Raw genomic sequence first — 22,041 nt, forward strand, 5'->3', positions numbered from 1 at the left:
CCTATGTTAGTTATTTCTTTTTGCCTCCAGATCAAGATGTAGAACTCTCAGCTCCTTCTCCAGTACCATGCCTACCTTCATGCCCCCATGTTTCCTGCCATGATGACAGTGGACTAAACCTCTGAAACTGTAAACCTCCCCATTAAATGGGTTTTCTTAACAAAAGTTGCTCTAGTCAAGGTGTCTCTTCGTAGCAATTGAAACTCTAACTAAGATAGACACCTTTGTCGGGAACACAGGCTTTCACACATTTTTTAAAACATTGTTATATTTCTGCTAGAGACTTTGCTAAAGATTACTCAAATAAGCCACCGTTTCTCTGATGTGTTTATTGTTTACTCTGTTTAACAACTACTACAGTTGATATTCAGAGCAACAAAGAAGAGATCACCCAAGCTCTGTAGCTCCCTGGTGCTGTGTATCCTCATTGACTCTTAATTCTAGAGCATGTGCTCCTTCCACCACACAAATGTGATGTGAGGTAGGAGGGTAAGATTATCCTGAAGAAAATATGTATTAAGGGTTAGGAAGATATCTTGGTAGGTAGAGTACTTTTTAAACAGGAATGAAGATCTGAATTCAAATCCATGGCACTTAACATAAAAACTTGGGCACAGTGGTACCGGCTGTAAGCCCAGCTCTGGGAGGTGGAAACAAGAAGCCCATGACAGGGCCTTGCTGTCCAGCCAGGCCAGGCATCAGTGGGTCCAGGTTCAGGGAGAGACTCTGTCACAAACAATGCAAGAACAATAGAGGAAGACACCTGAAGTCAGCCTCTGGCCTCCAATAAAAGTGAGGGCATGTGAACATGCACCCATAAAGAAGAGGAAAAGGAGGACAAGGAAGAGGAGGAAGAACAGTAAGAACAAGAAAATAAGTACTGAAAGAGGTTAAGACAATGAGCCAAAGGAAATTTCTATTGAACGGTCATAATCCCAAACTCATGTTACAAAAGGGATTTAATTCCTCCTCTGATTTTAACTATGGATTTCTGTAACACAGATTGTTTATGATGTCATCTGGCAAAACAAAGTGGAAAATCCAGCATCTTAAAGATTTTCTTTGCTGGGGAGAATACTGAATATATTATTTAATATATATTAAATAGAAAGTTAAAGGTAAAGCAATTTTATCCCAAAGTTTGTCAAATCTTTGAAAGAATTTATTTCTAGAAGGTTAAAAAGAGGTAACACTGAATTAGTAACATCAGTGTAATGAAGAACACCACTAAGGCTGCCTATGCTCTCTCTATACTGTAGGACGTTGAACATGAGTCATAGAACACATTCAACAGTTTGAAAAATCTTGGACCTAAAATTGAAACAATATAAGGACCTTGAAATTATTATCACAAATACTGCTCAGCTGGAGATTTTATCTGTCTAAATATCACACTAGGCTAGCATGGCATTGGAGAAAGAACAAGATTGAACTAAAAGAACATGATTTTAACCAATAAAGGTACCTTTTCTGGATGATTGAAGTACACAATAACACATTTCGTACTCCACTCCTCAAATGATTATTTATGGGATTTATGTGTTAGAACTGAATGGTTTCTATATCTCTGATTTTGCTGAAGACTACCAAAATAAAGTTATTTTTGATGTTGATATTTAATTAGTCCATATGTTAGAGAGTTTTTTAATGCGGCTTTGTTTTAAAAATGTTGTTAACTTGGCTAAAATTTAGTCATACTTTCATTTAAATTTGTAACAGTGTGGCTTTATTTTCTGCTTTCCATAGAAACATATGCTTCAGGGACTTTAACACCACCTTTAGGACCAGATGGCAATGGTAAATAATACTCTTTCCCTCCTGTCTTAGGTCCAGAACTGATGAAAAATTAAAGTACAGGAAATAGATGGAGGTTTAAATAGCAGCTTTATCACTGAAGGCAAAGCAGATTAGCGAATGTGGGATTAAACCTGCATCCAGAGGCTTTTAATCACTCCATTCTTCAATCAAACAGATACAAATACCCAGTGCAGGCAGAATGTGGGCTTTTCCGACATTCAAGAATCTATCTGAATGTTTGAGAGCAAAAAAACAAGGTGAAGGAAGCGGCCTGTGCAAACAGAGGAGAATGGATAGGCTGGTTTTCTCCGAGACCTATGTTCAGGGTGAAGTGAGTTGATGGGTCAGAAAAGAGGGGGTATTACAATGCTGGGAGAAACCCTTCACAGGAAAAGGTGCAGTAATCTATTCACATTGAGATAAAGAATTAATGAGGGCTCAAGGTCTCCTTTTTGTCAGTATTTATTCATCTTTCTTTGCTTATTCATAAGTATATAAAATGGTAGATAGGCAGGCATCATACAAAATGATATGAGTGCTACCTAAATTTGTCCTTATTAGACAAAAACATCCACATACACAAAAAATGCATGCATATATTTTTACTGTATTTTGAAAGAGAGGGACTATTACATTTGGCCTTATATTCTTTGGGTTATAAAATAACCAATAAGGCACTTTTTAACAGATACTAGCAAAATCAGTAATTAAGTAACTGTACATCTCAATTGTCCAGGAAATTTGCACTCTCTATATTTTTTATGCATCGGGACATATAGCCTTGAAAGCAAACAACAGTTTTCCAGACTTTTGGCAGCTGTGATTCCCTCTGTCTCATGCATTTGATTGTTTGATAATTGTGAATAATTGGGCTCACATGAATCTGATATCATAGGAATTTGAGAGTTTTGCATATGTAAACATCTAAAATAGTCATGATTGAATATTTGAAAGAAATTGAACCTAATTTTAAATAACCGTTATTGTGATGGGGACAGGGATCTCTTTTACCAGTTTTAAGAAATACAAGATGAGTTATACAACCTATTTAATTATGTATAGCATTTTAAGATGCAAAATTAAATTTTAAATGATTATTCACTAACATAAAATATTCATTATAAAATCACTACTTAATCATTGTGCATAGTCATCTAACCCATTGCAATTCAAATAGATGTTAGAAGAAAGGAAAAGTCTTGCATTTTAGATTATTATATTCTTCAGCGGGCCCCAGACCATATGTGTTCCCATAAAATTATCAAAGGAAATATAATTGATGTTACCATTTCCCCTTTATTTCCCTTAATATTCCTTTTTAATATACAGTACGGACCACCTTTCTCTCTCTTTTCAATGCTGACTTTCCTTTCATGTAGAATTCCATGAAATGGCATGTGTTATAATTCATCAATACCTTACTCTTAGTAACTGACCTCCAGAGCCATCACAATTAACAACAGTAGGTTAGAGCCCGCTATGGCCGCCAATACCAGTGGTTCCAGCATTTACTTGGAAGGCTGAGGCACGAGAGTTAGCGAGAATTCCAGATTATTGTGGGTTACATGGTATATTAAACCAATCAAATAAACAAAAAAAAAAAAACAACTGAATTACAGTATATCCTATCTTTTGAGAGCACTTTATCACTGGCTTAAAAAGTAACATATTTGTGACTATTTCATAAACTATCACAAATCTCTTGTACCTGTAGACAAATTTCTAAATGGTCTTATTAAATAAAAAAACATGGAGCCAAATATAGGGGTGAAAACCTTAGAGAGATCAGAGAAATAGGGAGAGCCACCAGCCAACATTACCTCACCAACTCTGCAGCTTCCAAATGCAAGCCACTTTCTGTCTACCCATGCCTTTATATGCCTTGCTTTCCTGCCCTCTCATTGGCCCTTAGCCCAGCTACCTTACTTCCTTGTTACCGTCTGTCTGTACAGACCTCCAGGTCTCTGTGGTTGGTACTGGGATTAAAGGCATGTGTCACCACACTTGGCTCTGTTCTGTAGTATGGCCTTGAGCACACAGAGACCCTGCCTTCTAAGTGACTGGATTAAGGGCATGTGCTGCCTGACTTTGTTTACTTAAAATGGCTGGCCTTTTTGCCCTGATCTCCATATATATCATCTTTCAAAAAAGTCATACTGGACTTACAGCACCTTGAAGGGACTTTCCAATGGAGCATGGAGGATATGAAACCCCTTCCTAGAAGAATAACTGAAAGAGTATTTCTAAACAAGAAAATATAGTCATTGCCAAAATTTCATCAAAAAAGCATTCTCAAGAAACAACCATGTGAAGCCAGTGAAGCAGAGTATCAACATTAGAAAGCAATGTAAAATGTGAAGTCACATAATAATAGACAAGACTGTGAGGTGCCATGCCAGTAGATTGTGTAAACTGGAACAAACATTTTTTTAATTTAGTATTTTTATCTTTGAAATTAAAATATAATTATATCATTCCCCATGTACTTCCCATGTATTCCCTGCCCACTTGATCTTTCCCAAATTCAATTCATGGCTTCTATTTCTTTAGTTGTTTATATATGTATAACCTAAATACGTAACTACAATTTGCTGACTCCATATAACGCAAATTGTATGTATATAATTTCAGGCCTGATTACTTCATATTAGATAATCCCTTGAGCAGCTCTTGCCTGGGGAAAACTGAAGCTGTATCTGACCTGAAAGCCACATTTCTGGTACCAGAAGGGGCCATGTAAGTATACAAGGGAGGTGTGATAGCTTGAAAGAGAATGGCCCTCAAAGAGAGTGGCACTATTAGGAGGTGTAGCCTTGTTGGAGTAGGTGTGATCTTTTTGGAAGAACTATGTCAATGTAGAGGCAGGCTTTGAGGTCTCATATATGCTCAAGATACCACCCACTGTCTCAGACCACTTCCTGCTATGCAAGTCAAGATATAGGACATGTGGCTACTTCTCTGTCTGCTGTCATGCCACCATGTCACACCATAATGATAATGGACTAAACCTCTGAAAATATAAGCCACCCCAGTTAAATGGGGTTCGTTTCTTTTATAAGAGTTGCCATGGCCACGGTGTCTCTTCTCAGCAATAGAAACACTAAACAAGACAGAAGGTGGTACCAGGAGTGGTGTATTACAGCTCCCAAGTAATTACACAGAGACTTCTTATTAATTGTGAATGCTTAACCTGTAGCTTATGCTTGATGCTAACTATCTCTTAAAACTTAAATTAACCCATTTACATTAATCTATATTCTATCATGTGGTGTTACCTCTCTTCCATGCACCTCATGTTTCCTCTCCGAGTCTCTTAGTATCTCTTGTGTACCTAAATTCTCCTCTTTTTTTCTATCCCTGGAAGTCCCACCTATAACTCCTGCCCAGCTATTGGTTATTAAGCTTTTTATTATACCAATCATAGCAATACATCTTCACACAGTCTACAAATACCCCACAACACTCTAATTAAATGTTTTTCCTTCATAAGAGTTTCTGTGTGGTGGTGATTTGAAAGAAAATGGCTCCCAAAGGGAATGGCACTATGAGAGGATGTGCTCTTGCTGGAGGAAGTGTCTCACTGTGGAGTAAGGTTTTGAGGTTACATATGCTCAGGATACTGCCCAGTGAGTCAGTCAACTTCCTGCTGCCTTCTGCTCAAGATGTATTCAGCTCCATATCTGCCTGAATGCTGCCATTCTCCCCATCATGATGATAATGGACTGGACCTCTGAAACTGCAAGCCACCACCTCAATTAAATGTTTTCTTTATAAGAGTTGCCATGGCCATGGTGTCTTTTCACAGCAGTAAAACTCCTAAGACAGAAGTTGGTTCCAGGGACTAGGGTACTGCTGTGATAACCTGACCATGTTCTTGTATGGAGGAATTTAGACTCTGGATAATAGTAGTAACTCTAACGAAGATTTATAATTAAAAAGAGCAAGCTGAGTGGGTTGCTCTGGGATGTTCTGTATGTTAAATGCGTTGCTCTGATTGGTTAATAAATAAAACACTGATTGGCCAGTAGCCAGGCAGGAAGTATAGATGGGAAAAGGAGAGAAGAGAAATCTGGGAAGTGGAAGGTTGAAGCAGAGAAACTCTGCCAGCCGCCACCATGAAAAGCGAGATATAAGGTACTCATAAGCCACGAGCTACGTGGCAACTTATAGACTAATAGATAAGGGTTAATTTAAGATATAAGAACTAGATAACAAGAAGCCTGCTGCAGCCATACAGTTTATAAGCAATATACGTCTCTGTGTGTTTACTTGGTTGGGTCTAAGCGGCTGCGGGACTGGCGGGTGAGAGAGATTTGTCCTGACCGTGGGCCAGGCAGGACTGGAGAAAACTCCAGCTACAGTGGGTAAATTACAAAAAGTAAATTTTGAGAAGAAAAAGAGCCCCAGGATAAGGAATAAATCTGAATTCTGTGTTTAAGGAGATAAATAGATTAAGAACTGGAATAAAGGGAGTGGTGACCTCAGGGCAAGATCCCACCCGCTAAATTTCCAACTTGTGGAAAGGAATTAAAAGTTTAGAGCCAGGTGTGGTGGTGCATGTCTTTAATCCCAGCACTGGGAAGACAGAGGCTGGCAGATTTGAGTTAGAGGCCAGCCTGGTCTAAATATCAAATTCAAGGATAGCCAAGCTTTAAGCAGTAAAGGAATACAGAAAGTTGGTGAAGATATAATTAAACAAGGGGGCCATGTTCTATCACCAGAAAAAAAAAAGAAAAAGAAAAAGAAAAAACAGAACTTGGCAGCTTCAGCCATGTGGTTCTGGCTTTAGAGTTAAAAATAGAAGAAATGTGTTCTAGGAGTTGCCCCCATGCCTAAGGACAGCCACTGAGGCCAGGCATTGGTCAGGGGTGTCCCTAAATAGAGGCCTAATAGAGAGGCCACTCTGTAAACCTTAGAAGTTGCAGCTTTGATTGCCTTGGAGAACCCAAGATGTTAGGAATGTCAGAGTGTAGGATACCTGCAGAGGAGAGCTGCTAACAGACTAGAACCAGCCCAAGAGAAAGAAGTGTGTTACAGTCAACAAAGTTGAATGGAATTAATGATGTGGAGAGTGTTTTGAAATCAGACATAAAGATGCAGAGTTTGGAGTTTGCACAGCTAGTTTTCAGTCTTGCTTTGGTCCAGCATTTCCTCATTATGATCACTTCCCTGTGTTTTGGAATGGTAAGGTATATCCTGTGCCATTATATGTTGGAAGTATTCACAACGTATTTTTTATTTTGATTTTTACAGAGAAATTACAGTTAAGAGATTGTCATGCATTGCTGCAGATATCATTCTGTATAAATAAAACACTGATTGGCCAGTAGCCAGGCAGGAAGTATAGGTGGGACTAGCAGAGAGGAGAGAGGAAAAGGAGAGGAAGGCAGAGGGAGGAGACACCAGCTGCCTTTCAGGGAACATCATGTAGAGGCAACAAGTAAAGCCACAGAACACGTGGCAACATATAGATTAACAGAAATGGACTTAGTATAAGAGTAAGAGCTAGACAATGGTAGGCCTGAGCTAATGGCTGAGCAGTTTAAGTAATGTAAGCATCTGAGCGATTATTTTATACGTGGGTTGTGGGACTGTGGGGGCTTGGTGGGACCCGGAGAGAAGCTCTCCAGTTACAGTGCATCTCAGAAGAGACTTAGAATTTTGGACTTTTAAATACTGTAGAGGATGTAATAGACTATAGGGACTTTTGAAGTTGGACTAAATGCATTTGCATTATGATATGGCTATAAGCCTTTGGGGGCCAGGGAGTGGAACATGTTGGTTTGAAAGAAAATGACCCCCAAAGGGAGTGACACTATGAAGAGGTGTGTCCTTCTTGGAAGAAGTGTGTCACTGTGGAGGTGGGCTTTGAGGTTTCATATGTTCAGTATACTGCCCAGTGAGACATTTGACTTCCTACTGCCTTCTGGTCAAGATGTAGCCAGCTCCATATCTGCCTGCATGCTGCCATGCTCCCTGTCTTGATGATAATGGACTGAACTTCTGAAACTGTAAGTCATCACTTCAATTAAACATTTTCTTTGTAAGAGTTGCCATGCCCATAGTGTCTTTTCACAGCAATAAAAACCCTACTATAGACACTGTGATCATAAAGTCTCTTCATAACAATAGAAGCCCAAATTGGACAGCAGGGAAACAGTGAATAGTGCTACCCAGATATGGTGCCTATGAACTACAACTAGCATGGCAAAATTATCCTAAAGATGGAATAGTGGCACGCATATTTTGGTGGTAACCAACAGCTCTCTATTTGGACTTAAGGTATGCTGAAGAGGAGGGAAATCATGTGTGGTACTGAAAACCCATCCAACTATTTGGAGCTAGTGAGGTCATGGAACCTGGAAAAGGACACATAATTTCCACTTTACTAAACCAGCAAAATTTATAACTGCATTCTAAATATTAATCCTTATACATAGAGAAAAATGTATTTCTTACCCCTCAACAAAGAAACTTCTCCTTGCAGCTGACAGAGACTGTTATAGAAAGCCACAAACAATCAAAATGCAGATAACAAGTGACCACGGGATGCCCAGCTCTAACTGATACATCTACAAAGCAACTTCTACAGCTCAAGGAATGTGACGGAAGAGAGGGCAGAGAAAGCATTAGAGCCAGAGTAAGAGGAAGTCTGCTGTGAGATTGCATTTCCTAGAAACACCAGGACAGCTACACTCATGAATTCTCATCATTATGACTGCCTATCTAAAACTGGAACAAGTACAATACCAGCAGACATGTTAATGTGGAAGGAAAAAATCTCATGAGGCCCCAGTCCTCGACAAAACCCAAAAACAACAAACAAAGAAAAACTACAAGCATGTAAGGAATAATGAGAGTGGAATAAATTTCTTAATTTCTCCAAATTTCAATTTTGTTTCTTGAAAATTCAGTAGTAAGAGCTGCATGAGTGTGGTAACCAAAATCCTCCACTTTTTCATGCAGTGTGTCAGAAATGTCAAAATTCCTGTGGAAACACTCCTGCTACTATGTTGTTTCTGTCATGCAGTTTCTAAGCATGCATATAGAAATGAATCAGCTTCTGTTTCTTAAATAGCAACATGATAACTGTCCAGCCTTGCAAGTCAACATAATGAAGGATAAAGAAGACAATAACCTACCAAAATGTTGAGACGGGAATGCCCTCAAATTCTCATACTCATGTTGTGCTCTATCTACTATCTAATCCTGAATTGTTCTCCTTTAAAGATACTCTGCTTCTTGTAGGCTTTATATGGTCACCTCTTAAGGTAAGGAGCACCATTAACATCATTTATAATTTCCCATATATGGTAACTTTTAAAACTTGGAGAAAAAAACTGGCTTTTACTCACTTTAAGATCCACATAGATTGTACACTCTTCTGTTATCCGTGCTATCTAGAAGATTCCTTCACCTTTCCTGTCCTTCAATCCACCACTGCTCATCATGAGTCCCAGAGAACACAAGCTACTAACCAAAGTCATATGTTCTTGTTTTCTTCCATATCATGACACTTTTTTCATATCATTTTCCTTTTAATTTTTTTTTTACTTATGTGTCCAAATCTGGTCCCTACATAATTTTCCTTTAAAATCTAAATGGACACAAAATCTACTCACCTTCAAGGGTCTTCCATAAAAAGTAGCAATAAGTCAAGTGTATATACAAGTCTGTAACTCAGCAGGGTTGTTATTATTACTCTTTCTGCCACTTTATCAATATTTCTAGTCCCTGTGTCTCTATCTTTATAGAGTCTGTTGACAATTTTTAATGAATTAAAATATTTGTTTGTAATATAAACAGAATAGAGCTCTGTTTTGATTCCTAACTCTTCCCAAAAGAGAGATACATGAATGCATAGGTGATCGAGATAAAGGTTACATAGGTAGATTGATAGATAGATAATAAATAGCTAGCTAGCTAGATGATAGATACATACATACATACATACATACATACATACATACATACATGATAGGTAGGTAGATAGATAGATAGGTAAATAGATAATAGACAGACAGACAGATAGAGAGAGGTATAGATATATTGATATCTAAAGGCAACTAGGAGAGTAATGGGTTTGTCTCATCTTATACTTTGTAGTCCATCAGGAGGGGAAGCCAAGGCAGTAACTCAAGGGATGAACTTTGAGGTTGAAACTGAAGGAGAGATCATGGACAACTCCTCTTAGGGTCTTGCTTTCATAGCTTGCTCATCTACCTTTCTTATACAGTCCAGGCCCACATCCCCAGGAATGGCATTGCCCACAGTGGACTAGGAGCTCCCATATCAATCGGCAATCAAGAAAATACCCAAGAGATGTAAGTGAAATTTTTCTTTAGGCTGCCAGCATACAAATAATGACACGGAGACTTATTATTAATTATGAAAGCTCAGCCTTAGCTTAAGCTTGTTCCCAACTAGCTCTTATAATTTTAATTAAACCATTTGTAGGTGGAATTTTCTGTCCCACCAGCCAGTTCCCAAGTAACCACACAGAGACTTCTTATTAATTATAAAAGCTCAGCCAATAGCTTTGACTTGTTACTAACTAGCTCTTACAACTTAACCCATTTTTATCAATCTATATGTTACCACATGACTTGTGGCATTTACCTGTCCTCTTGTATGTCTTGCTTTCTCTCTATTTGGCTGGCAACTCTGCTCTTCTTCTTCCTAGAGTTCTCTCTGGCTGGCTTTCCCCCAATACCTCTTCCTGCATAGCTAATAAGCCATCTAGCTCTTTCCTAAACCAATAAGAGCAACACATCTTAACGATCAAAAAGATTATTACAAAACACATTTATGTTGATCTACATTCTGCCACATGGCTTGTTACCTCATCTCCATATTGCTAATCATTCTTCCACTAAGTCTGGCTAGTGATTTTGCCTTTCTTCTTCCTCCCAAGTCCTCTCTGTCCCCAGAAGTTCTTCCTAACCTCTTCCTGCCTAGCTATTGGCCATTCAGCTCTATATTAAACTGGTAAGAAGGCACCTTGGAAAAGACACAATTTCATAGTATAAACAAATATTCTGGAACACACAGAAATGTCCAAAAATTGGTCTGATGGGAGCAATTCTTCAATTGCTGTTCCTTCTTCCTAGGTGACTCTAGTTTGAATAAAGTTGAGAAAAACTAACCAGCATAATTAGTTTTATCTTTCTTCCTCCCACCATATCCATACAGTCATTCTCCTTCAATAAAACTATAGTAAGAACTTTCATTCATTATATTATTTAATAATCTATGCTAATGAGACTGGAGAAATGGCTCACTATTAATGGTGCATAACACTCTTGCAGAGGGTGTAAATTTGGTTCCCAGCACTCAAGTAGGGTGTCTGACAACCATGTGTAACTCCAGATCTAGGGCGATCAGATGAACTTTACATGAACCTGCACTCATGTGCATGTACACACACACACACACACACACACACACACACACACAGAGAGAGAGAGAGAGAGAGAGAGAGAGAGAGAGAGAGAGAGAGGCAGACAGACAGACAGACAAAGAGACAGAGACAGAGAGAGAGAGAGAGAGAGAGAAACAATAAATTTTTAAAATAAAAAAGCTTGCCCTCTGTCTACCTCCTAAGAAAGCAAAATGATAAGACTGGAACACTGGTGCATTTTTCCATTTCTACCACACACAAGGTACCCTTCCTTGCCTCAACGTAAGATAGAGAGTTAAGCTTAAATAAGCAGTTTTCCCAGGCAAACATTTTGCTTTTATCAAAAAAGATATTACTCAATTGTTTTTCCCTTCACCTTTTTGGCCACAGAGAAAACCCATAGCAACCAATTTCAAGCCAAGTAAGTAAGTTTCATAATGGATATTAACACTTTCCAGAACTGCATTCCCTTTAATAATTGTGCTATAAAACAGATCAAACCCCAACAGGTGTAATACGTAAAACATAAGATGAAGTTTAGGATTTAAGGTTTAAAAGGTTGAAAATGTGTTTGCTTCAACAGAAACACCTTCCTACAAATGACTCTATCCATATGTTCTTTTCAGAAAAGCATGCACGTGTACCACATATTTCTGCTCAGAGCGGCTCACAGTCTCAAAGATTATTTATTTAATGGAAACAGAATGTAGATTTAATAAAATTTAGATGAGAAATTTTAGTCATAAATAAATGTGAAAAGTCTGATAAGGTCATTTGCAATGCTCATTTTAAACTCAATTTAAAGTCTGCTAATGGCTTAACTAACTGATATCTCTACAGGGGCTGAGGAAATGGCACACTGGATAAAGCACTTGCTGTACAAGTTTGGGGATTATAGTACAGATACCCAGAACCCACACAAAAGGCTGGACAGGAATGGTGGCTGCCTGTAACCCCAGTATTTAGAAGGCAGAGTCAGAGGATACCCTGAGTAATCAGGCAGTCTAAACTAGCCTGTGACAGAGCTCTGGGTTCAACTAAAAGGCCCTGCCCCATTAAATAAAGTGGAGAGGGATCTAGGAAGACACATGACATCAGCTTCAAGACTCCACACACATGAGTGCACATGTGAGAACATTACACACACATACAATATGAAAATAAAATTAATGTTTCTACAGTAATAATAAAAATACAATATAATAATGCAACCTCCAAATGAATAAATATTGAAGTCCCACAAGTAAAAAGGTTTCTTTAAACTGTTAAAAGATAAAGCTCAAAGGATTGGGAATAAAACACTTTTGAAAGCATCAGTAAAAGATGTTCTTAATAGAAAGTACAGCTATTTACTTAGGAGATTCCTAGAGACAGACTCTGCAGCCTACAAATTCAGAATGTCAAGAAAACTGCCTGACCAGGAAGAGAGGGAGCACTAGAAAGGCCATATATAATTTGAAGTAACGTCTCTTCCAGGAAAGTAATTTGGACTCAATCCAGACTAACAGTGATGGTAAATCATTATTTCTGAATGGTGGATTCTTAGCTGGGTCTCATTACAGGTGAGACAAAGATAGTTCAGGCCTGGACTTGGTAGCTAATGTTTTCATCCCATTAGGTGCTCATGCTCTATCCAGAGCTGCCAGGACAAACAGTTTCTTCTCACTTCAATTACCTTGACTGATGGTTAGAAAACAAAATAGAACACAACCATCTGCTTCATTTGAAATAAAATGTGAGTGTCTAAAGGAAACTAAATTAGCATGATAAGCATTGAAATTCAAATTTTTCCTAGATGATAAAAATTTTTTGGCATTTTAGTAGATTGTTAGGCAAGAGCAAATTCTCTAATGCAAACTTTATATATGCTCTTGGTTGATTCTCTATGAAAAGAATTCATCAAAAAGAATGATTAATCCACTCAACATCATCGGTGCCGGAGATTACTAATCACCAGCTTTTCCTAGCTGTATTTAGGCTAATTAACAGACTTGTTATGTTTATGATACTATTCTCAGCTAAATTCTAATAGAATTCCACAACTCAGGAAATGAGGCCAACAATTGACAATGAGAACTCACAAAATTAAAAAATTTCTGCACAGTAAAGCAAACAGTGAACTGAGTGAAGGGACAGTCCACACAATGGGAGAAAATCATTGCCCACTGCTGATAAAGGAGTGACATCTAGAATATACAAAGAGCTCAAAAAAAGGAAATAAGAAATCAACACAACCAAATAATGGACTGGGAAACTAAGAAGGTTCTCAAAAGAGATACAAATGGCCAATAAATTTACTTTTAAATTGTTCAACCTCCTTAGCCACCAGGAAATGCAAATTAAAAATTTTTTTTTTAATTCTTCATACCCCAATCAAAATGGTGACCATCATGAAAATACATGACTAACAATGCTAGTGAATATGTGAGAAAGAGAAACTCCTTTACGCTGTTAGTAGGCATATAAATTAGTCTAGCCACTAAGAAAATCACTGTGGAAGTTTCCCAAAAGACTAAACATAGAATTACTATAGGATCCTTCTAAGCAACTCCTGAGCACACACCCAAAAGACTCTACACCCTATCACACAATTACTTGCACATTCATGTTTATTGCTGCTGATAAAAATCAGTCTAGATATGCATCAATTTATGAATGGATAAAGAAAACATTGTATATATACAATATGGAATTATACTTATAGAAAATGGAAATTGTAAAATTTTCAGAAAAATGGGGTGAATTGGAAAATATTAAGTGAGATAACCCTAGCTCAGAAAGACAAACACCACATTTTCTCTTTCATATATAGATCCCAGCTTCTAATTTTTGTGCTTATACTCAGCCACAAAGCAAGTCTCAAAAGATACAAGAAAACTGAAATAGCTCCCTGTATCTTACCAGACCACAATGGATTAAAGCTGGATTTCAACAACAACATAAAGCCTACAAACTTACAGAAACTGAACAACTCTCTACTGAGTTACTAGCAGGTCAAGGGAGAAGCAAAGACAGAAGTTAAAAACTTCCTAAAATTCAATGAAAAGAAATGCACAACATACCCAAACTTATGGCACACAATGAAAGTGGTTCTAAGAGGAAACTTCACAACAGTAAGTGCCTGCATGAAGAATTTGGAAAGATCTCATACTACCAACTTAACAGAACATCTGAAAACTCTAGAACAAAAAGAAGAAGACACAACAAAAAGGAGTAGATGGCAGAATATAATCAAACAGAGGGCTGAAATCAATAAAATAGAAACAAAGAGATCAATACAAAAAAATCAATGAAGCAAAGACTTGGTTCTTGGAGAAAATCTACAAGATAAACAAACCCTTATCCAAACTAACTAAAAGGCAGAGAGAGAATATCCAAATTAACAAAATCAGAGATGAAAAGGGGGATATAACAATAGACTTTAAAGAAATACAGAGAATTATTAGGTCAAACTTCAAAAATATATATTACACAAAATTGGAAAATCTAAAAGAAATGAACAAATTTCTTGATAGATACCACTTACTGAAGTTGAATAAAGATTGGATAAACAATTTGAATAGACTGATAACCCCTAAGGAAATACAAGGAGTCATCAAAATCTCCCAACCAAAAAAAGCCCAGAACCAGATGGTTTTAACACAGAATTCTACCAGACTTTCAAAGAAGAGCTAACACCAATAATCTTCAAATTATTCTACAATATAGAAACAGAAGGAACATTGCCAAATTCTTTTTATGAGGCCACAATCACCCTGATACACAAAACACACAAAGACTTAACAAAGAAAGAAAATTACAGACCAATTTCCCTCATGAACATTGATGCAAAAATACTCAACAAACTGGCTAACTGAATCCAAGAACACATCAAAAAGATTATCCACCATGACCAAGTAGGCTTCATCCCAGAGATGAAGAGATGGTTCAACATATGAAAATCTGTCAACATAATCCACCACATAAACAAAGTGAAAGAAAAAAACATATGATCCTCTCATAAGATGCTGAAAAAGCCTTTGCAAAATCCAATACCCCTTCATGATAAATGTCTTGGAGAGATCAAGGATATGAGGGACATACCTAAACATAATAAAAGCAATATACGGCATGCCAATTGCGAACATCAAATTAAATGGAGAGAAACCCAAAGCAATTCTACCAAAATCAGGAACAAGGTAAGGCTGTCCACTCTCTCCATATCTATTCAATATAGTTCTAGCCAGAACAATAAAACAACATAAGGAGATCAAGGGAAAACAAATTGGAAATGAAGAAGTCAAAGTATCATTATTCATAGATGTATGATAGCATACATAAATAACCCTAAAAACTCTACCAGGCAACTCCTTCATATGATAAACACCTTTAGTCAAGTGTCTGGATACAAGATTAACTCAAAAAAGTCAGTAGCCCTCCTATATATAAATAAATGGATTGAGAAAGAAATCAGATAATCAACACCCTTTACAATAGCCTCAAATAATATAAAATATCTTGGTGTAACTTTAACCAAGCAAGTGAAAGACCTGTATGACAATAACTTCAAGTCTTTGAAAAAAGAAATTGAAGAGGCTATCAGAAGATGGAAAGATCTTCCATGCTCATGGATCAGTAGGCTTGACGTAGTAAAAATGTCAATCTTATGAAAAGCTATCTACAGATTCAATGAAATCCCCATTAAAATCCCAAAACAATTCTTTACAAACCTTAAAAGAATAATATGCAACTTCATATGGAAAAACAAAAAATCCAGGATAGCTAAAACAATCCTGTATGGTAAAAAGGACTTCCAGAGGTATCACCATCCCTGATTTCAAGTTGTACTACAGAGCTATGCTAATAAAAACCACATGGTACTGTCATAAAAACAGACAGGTAGATAAAGGGAATTGAATCGAAGACTCGGACATAAATCCATATACCTATGGACACCTGTTTTGGAGAAGGAAACCTAAATTATACAGTGGAAAAAAGAAAGCATCTTCAACAAATGGTTCTGATCTAACTGAATGTTGGCATGTATAAGAATGCAAATAAATCCAAATCTAACACCTTGTAGCAGGAATCTTAACAGGTCTTATTAATAAAATCAAACCTGAAGCCAGGTATTGGGGTGAATGCTGGAAGATCAGAGAAGCAGAACAAACCACAGCCACCTCACCTTGCCAATTCTTCAGCTGAACCTGTTCCTCAGACTGGAAGCTTCTGAGTCCTCATCCAAATGAATCTCAGCTGAACTGTGCTGCTCAAAGCCTAAAAGCTTAACTAGTTGTAGTTCCTGGTCCTCATGCCTTATATACCTTTCTGATTTCTGCCATCACTTCCTGAGATTAAAGGCTCACCTCCTGGGATTAAAGGCGTGAGTCACCAGGTCTGGCTTTTTCCAGTGTGGCTTTAAACTCACAGAGATCCAGATGGAACTCTGCCTTCAGAATGCTAGGATTAAAGGTGTGAGTGTCACCATTTTCTGGCCTCTGTATCTAGTGGCTGTTCTGTTCTCTGACCCCAGATAAGTTTATTAGGCTGCACAATATTTTGGAGAACAAAATATCACCACACACCCTGCATAAAACTCAAGTCCAAGTGAATCAAAATAATCCAGATACACTAAACTTGATTGAAGAGAAAGTAGGAAATGTTCTTGAATGCATTGGCACAGGAGACAACTTCCTGAACAGGACACCAATAGCACAGGCACTAAGATTGACCATTGATAAATGGGACCTCATGAACTTGAAAAGTTTCTGTAAGGCAAAGGACACTGTCAATAAGACAAAACAGCAGCCTACAGAATGGATAAGATCTTCACCAACCTCACATACAACAGAGGGCTGATTGTGGGAGCCCAGCTCCAACCTGCTCCCACCTTTTGAAGTGTTCCTGGGTAGAGGAGAGAGCAATGAGGAAATATTAGGTAGAAAGATAGACTTAGATGATAAGGAGAAAGACAGAGACACAGGATAGCTTTGGGAGGGCCTGGGTCAAATTTTTTGAATAAAGCTGCAGCCCAGAGCTTTATTCAAAAGGGCTTTTTATAATATGCCAAGGGGAGAGGCAAAAGACCTCCCCCTTGCAAGATCAAAGCATACTGTACAGTCAAGTATAGACCCTTCCAAACACCTGGTAAACACATCCATGGCCAAATCATCCCTTTATTCAGCCTTGCTGGGTAAAGCAAGTCAGATTCTCTGACCCTGAGTCATTTGGGCCTCCACAGCTGATTTCTAAAATATATAAAGAACTCAAGAAACTAGATATCAACAAACCAAATAATTCAATTAAAAAATGGGTACAGATTGCTGTAGGATGGTCTGTATGTCAAATGTGTTGCTGATTGGTCAATAAATAAATCACTGATTGGCCAGTGGCCAGGCAGGAAGTATAGGCAGGACTAACATAAAGGAGAATTGAGAGAACAGGAAGCTGGGTGAGGGAGACACTGCCAGGTGCCACCATGACAAGCCGCATGTGAAGATGCCAGTAAGCCACAAGCCATGTGGCAAGGTATAGATTTATAGAAATGGATTAATTTAAGCTGTAAGAACAGTTAGCAAGAAGCCTGCCATGGCCATACAGTTTGTAAGCAATATAAGTCTCTGTGTTTACTTGGTCGGGTCTGAGCGGCTATGGGACTGGTGGGTGATAGAGATTTGTCCTGACTGTGGGCCAGGCAGGAAAACTCCAGTTAAAAATGGCGCCCAACGTGGGGCAAGAGTTTCCACCTAAAACCTGAGAAAAAAAGATTATAAAACGGAGCTAAAAACAGTTCCTAGTTGTTTCTCTCAAGTTAGTGGCAGCCTGCGTGTTTGAGCTACTATGGTGGGTTCCTGGCATGTGCGCTCGACCTGCAGTATGGCAGGAATGAGGCCTCTGCAAGTGGCACATTAAGCTGTGTGGTGGATTTAGCCTTTGCTAGTCCAAAAAAAAAAAAAGAGGTTTCTGGGCTACACACTGCTTTGATAGAAGCATAGACGCACTATTTCTGAGAGTTGATGGCTCCCAGAGCTGGCAGAAAACATACCACCACCATGTTGGGAAGCTGAAGTGGGCAGAGCGAGCAGCCACAGCGCCAGCGTCCTTTCAGGCTTAGAAGGCTGCAGTTTAAAGCAATAGGCTCAAGCTAATATAAAAAAATAAGCCACATAAAGATGGCTACCACACAGAGAATCTGTATTATGTTCTCTTTGATATTCGTAACTGAAGAAAAACATTTGATTACAAAAGCTGATGAGTTATGCCAAAATGTATATTTTAAAGGTACCTTGACTTCAAAATTTGGATGTAAGGATATGTTGCTTTGGATAGGAGGCTCTGCTTTTGTTTCCACAGAAAGCCAGAGGCTGTGGATTTGTTCCAGATTAAGATACATCAGGTTTGACCAGCCAAGACCACCTGAAAGGTCTCCAATGACACCATGGCCCAGATGATCCAACATCCAGAACCGTTTCAAGGCAACTGGCTCAGACGATACACCCTCATGGACTACTCCATAATCCTAAAATATTCTTTGTGTCCCCATAAGATACAGGGCCCCCCTCCAGCAGGAAGTAGTAAGAGAAGCTACACCCAAATTCCTAAATATACCAAGCTGACTTTGGAGATGTGTAAAGGTTAAAACCTTCCTTTTTAAGAAAAGAAAAGGGGAAGTGCTGTGGGATGGTCTGTATGTCAAATGTGTTGCTGATTGGTCAATAAATAAATCACTGATTGGCCAGTGGCCAGACAGGAAGTATAGGCGGGACTAACAGAGAGGAGAATTGAGAGAACAGGAAGCTGGGTGAGGGAGACACTGCCAGCCGCCACCATGACAAGCCACATGTGAAGATGCCGGTAAGCCACAAGCCACATGGCAAGGTATAGATTTATAGAAATGGATTAATTTAAGCTGTAAGAACAGTTAGCAAGAAGCCTGCCATGGCCATACAGTTTGTAACCAATATAAGTCTCTGTGTTTACTTGGTTGGGTCTGAGTGGCTGTGGGACTGGCGGGTGAGAGAGATTTGCCCTGACTGTGGGCCAGGCAGGAAAACTCTAGCTACAACAGATCTAAACAGAGAATTCTCAACAGAAGAAACTTAAATGGCTCCAAAACATTTAAGGAGATGTTCAACATCCTTAGCCATCAGGAAAGCAAAAATCAAAATGACTCTGAGATTTCACCTTACACCTCTCAGAGTGGCTAAGATAAAAAACATAAGTGACAGCTCTCATGCTGGAGAGGATGTGGATCAAGGGGAACACTCCTCCATTGCTGGTGGGAGTGCAAACTTGTACAACTACTTTGGAAGTCAGTGTAGTGGTTTCTCAGAAAACTGGGAATCAATCTACCATGAGACCCAGCTATACTACTCTTGAGCATATACCCAAAGAATGGTCAATCATACCACAAAGATACTTGCTCAACTACCTTCATAGTATCTTTACTTGTAATAGCCAGAACCTGGAAAAAAACCTAGCTATCCCTCAACAAAGGAATGGATAAAGAAAATGTGGTAGATTTACCCAATGGAGTATTACTCAGATGTAATCAAGATCAACAAGGAAACTAGGAAATTTGAATGCAAATGGATGGAAGTAGAAAAAAAATCATCCTAAGTGAGGTAACCCAAACCCAGAAGACAAACATAGTATGTACTCACTCATAAATGGATATTAAATGTAAAATAAAGGGTAATTATGATATACAGTCCACAAACCCAGAGAGACTAGGTAACAAGGAGGGTTTGTGGGGGGATACCAGGATCTTTCTGAAAAGGGGGAACAGATTTGTGAATGGCCAGAGGCTAGGTGGGGATGGGAACACGAGCGATCAGTTTGGAGGGGGGCATAAAAGGAGAGTACTGAAAAACACTCCTGAAAAGGAGGTACATTTCAGGATCAGGAAAAATCCTGGTGCAAGGGAATCTCCCAGGAATCTACAAGGATGACCCCCACCTAACAATCCTAGCAATAGCAGATATGTAGCCTAAACTGGCCATCTCCTGTGACCAGATTGTTGCCCAGCCCGATAGTCATCAGAGAGGTGTCATCCAGCAATTGAAGGAAATGGATGCAGACCCACAGCCAAATGCTGTGAGATGTTCTGTATGGCAAATGTGTTGCTGATTAGTCAATAAAACACTGATTAGCTGTTGGCTAGGCAGGAAGTACAGGCGGGGCAAGGAGAAGAATAAAGCTGGGAAGTGGAAGGCTGAGTCAGAGAGACACTGCCAGCCACCATGATGAGAAACAGCATGTGAAGATGCTGGTAAGCCACGAGCAACGTGGCAAGGTATAGATTAATGGAAATGGATTAATTTAAGCTGTAAGAACAGTTAGCAAGAAGCCTGCCATGGCCATACAGTTTGTAAGCAATATAAGTCTCTGTGTTTACTTGGTCGGGTCTGAGCAGCTGGGGGACTGGTGGGTGAGAGAGATTTGCCCTGACCGTGGGCCAGGCAGGAAAACTTAAGCTACAGTCAAACATTAGGCGGAATTCAGGGATTCCTGCAGAAGAGGAGGAAAAAAGATTATAGGAGCCAGAGGGGTCAAGGACACAAGAAAACTCACAGAATCAACTAACCTGGACTCATAGCAGCTCACAGAGACTGAATTGACAACCAGGAAACCTGCATGGGACTGACCTAGACCCTCAGCATATATGTTGCAGTTGTGTAGCTTGGTCCTCTTGTGGGACTCCTAACAGTGGGATCAGGGGCTGTCTCTGACTCTTTTACTGGATTTGGGGACCTACTCCTCATACTGGCTTGCCCAGCTTTAATATGTGGGCAGGTAATTAGTCTTACTGAAATTTGGTATGGCATGTTTTATTGATACTCATGGGAGACCTGTCCTTTCCTAAACTGAAAAGGAGGAGGAATGGGTTGGGGGATAGGGACAAAGGGTGAGTGGGAGACTTGGGCTGAAAGGATAGGAGGAAGAGGAAACTTCCACTGGGATGTAAAATAAATAAATAAACAAATTTATTTATTTTTAAAAAGAAATTAATTTTTTTTTTTAGAATTGAAAATGAAAAGAGAGCATACCCAAACTATGGGACACAAGGAAGACAGTTCTAAAGGGCAAGGCCATAGCACTAAGTGCCTACATCAAAATATTGGGAAGATTTCACATTACTAACTGAGGGACAAACTAAACACTCTAGAAAAAACAAGAAGTAATAATACCCAAAAGGGTAAATGGCAAGAATAATCAATTAGGGCTGAAATCAATTAAATAGAAACAAATAAAAACAATACAAAGAATTAATGAAATGAAGATTTGTGGTTTTTTAAATTCAACAAGATTGATAAACTCTTACCTAAATTAACCAGAAGATGGAGAAAGGTGATGTAAATTAGTAAAATTAGAAGAAAAAAAAATGACATCATAATAGAGACTGGGAAAATTCTGAGAATCATAAGGACATACTATTTAAAAAAAATCCCTATTCCACCAAACTAGAAAACCTAAAATAAATAGGTCAATTTCTTGATATAAATGATGCATCAGAGCTAAATAAAGATGAAATAAACAATGTAAACAGACATATAACCCCTAATGAAATAGAAACAGTAATTAAAAATCTCTCAACCTAAAGAACAGAAAGATCCAACAAAAAGAGAAAATTATAAAATAATAGCCCTTATGAATGTAGATGTAAAAATGATAATAAAATTTTTACAAACTGACTTCAACAGCAAATCTAAAAGATAATTTATCATGATAAAATAAGCCTCATTCCAGAAGTCCAATCAGAGATGGTTCAACTTATATAAACCAATAAACATCATTTACCATATAAATAAACTGAAAGGCAAAAAAATGCAAGACCATCTCAGTAGATTCAGAAAAGGCCTTGG

The sequence above is a fragment of the Peromyscus eremicus genome, chromosome 3 (assembly GCF_949786415.1).
Source record: "Peromyscus eremicus chromosome 3, PerEre_H2_v1, whole genome shotgun sequence".
Taxonomy (NCBI): Eukaryota; Metazoa; Chordata; class Mammalia; order Rodentia; family Cricetidae; genus Peromyscus; species Peromyscus eremicus.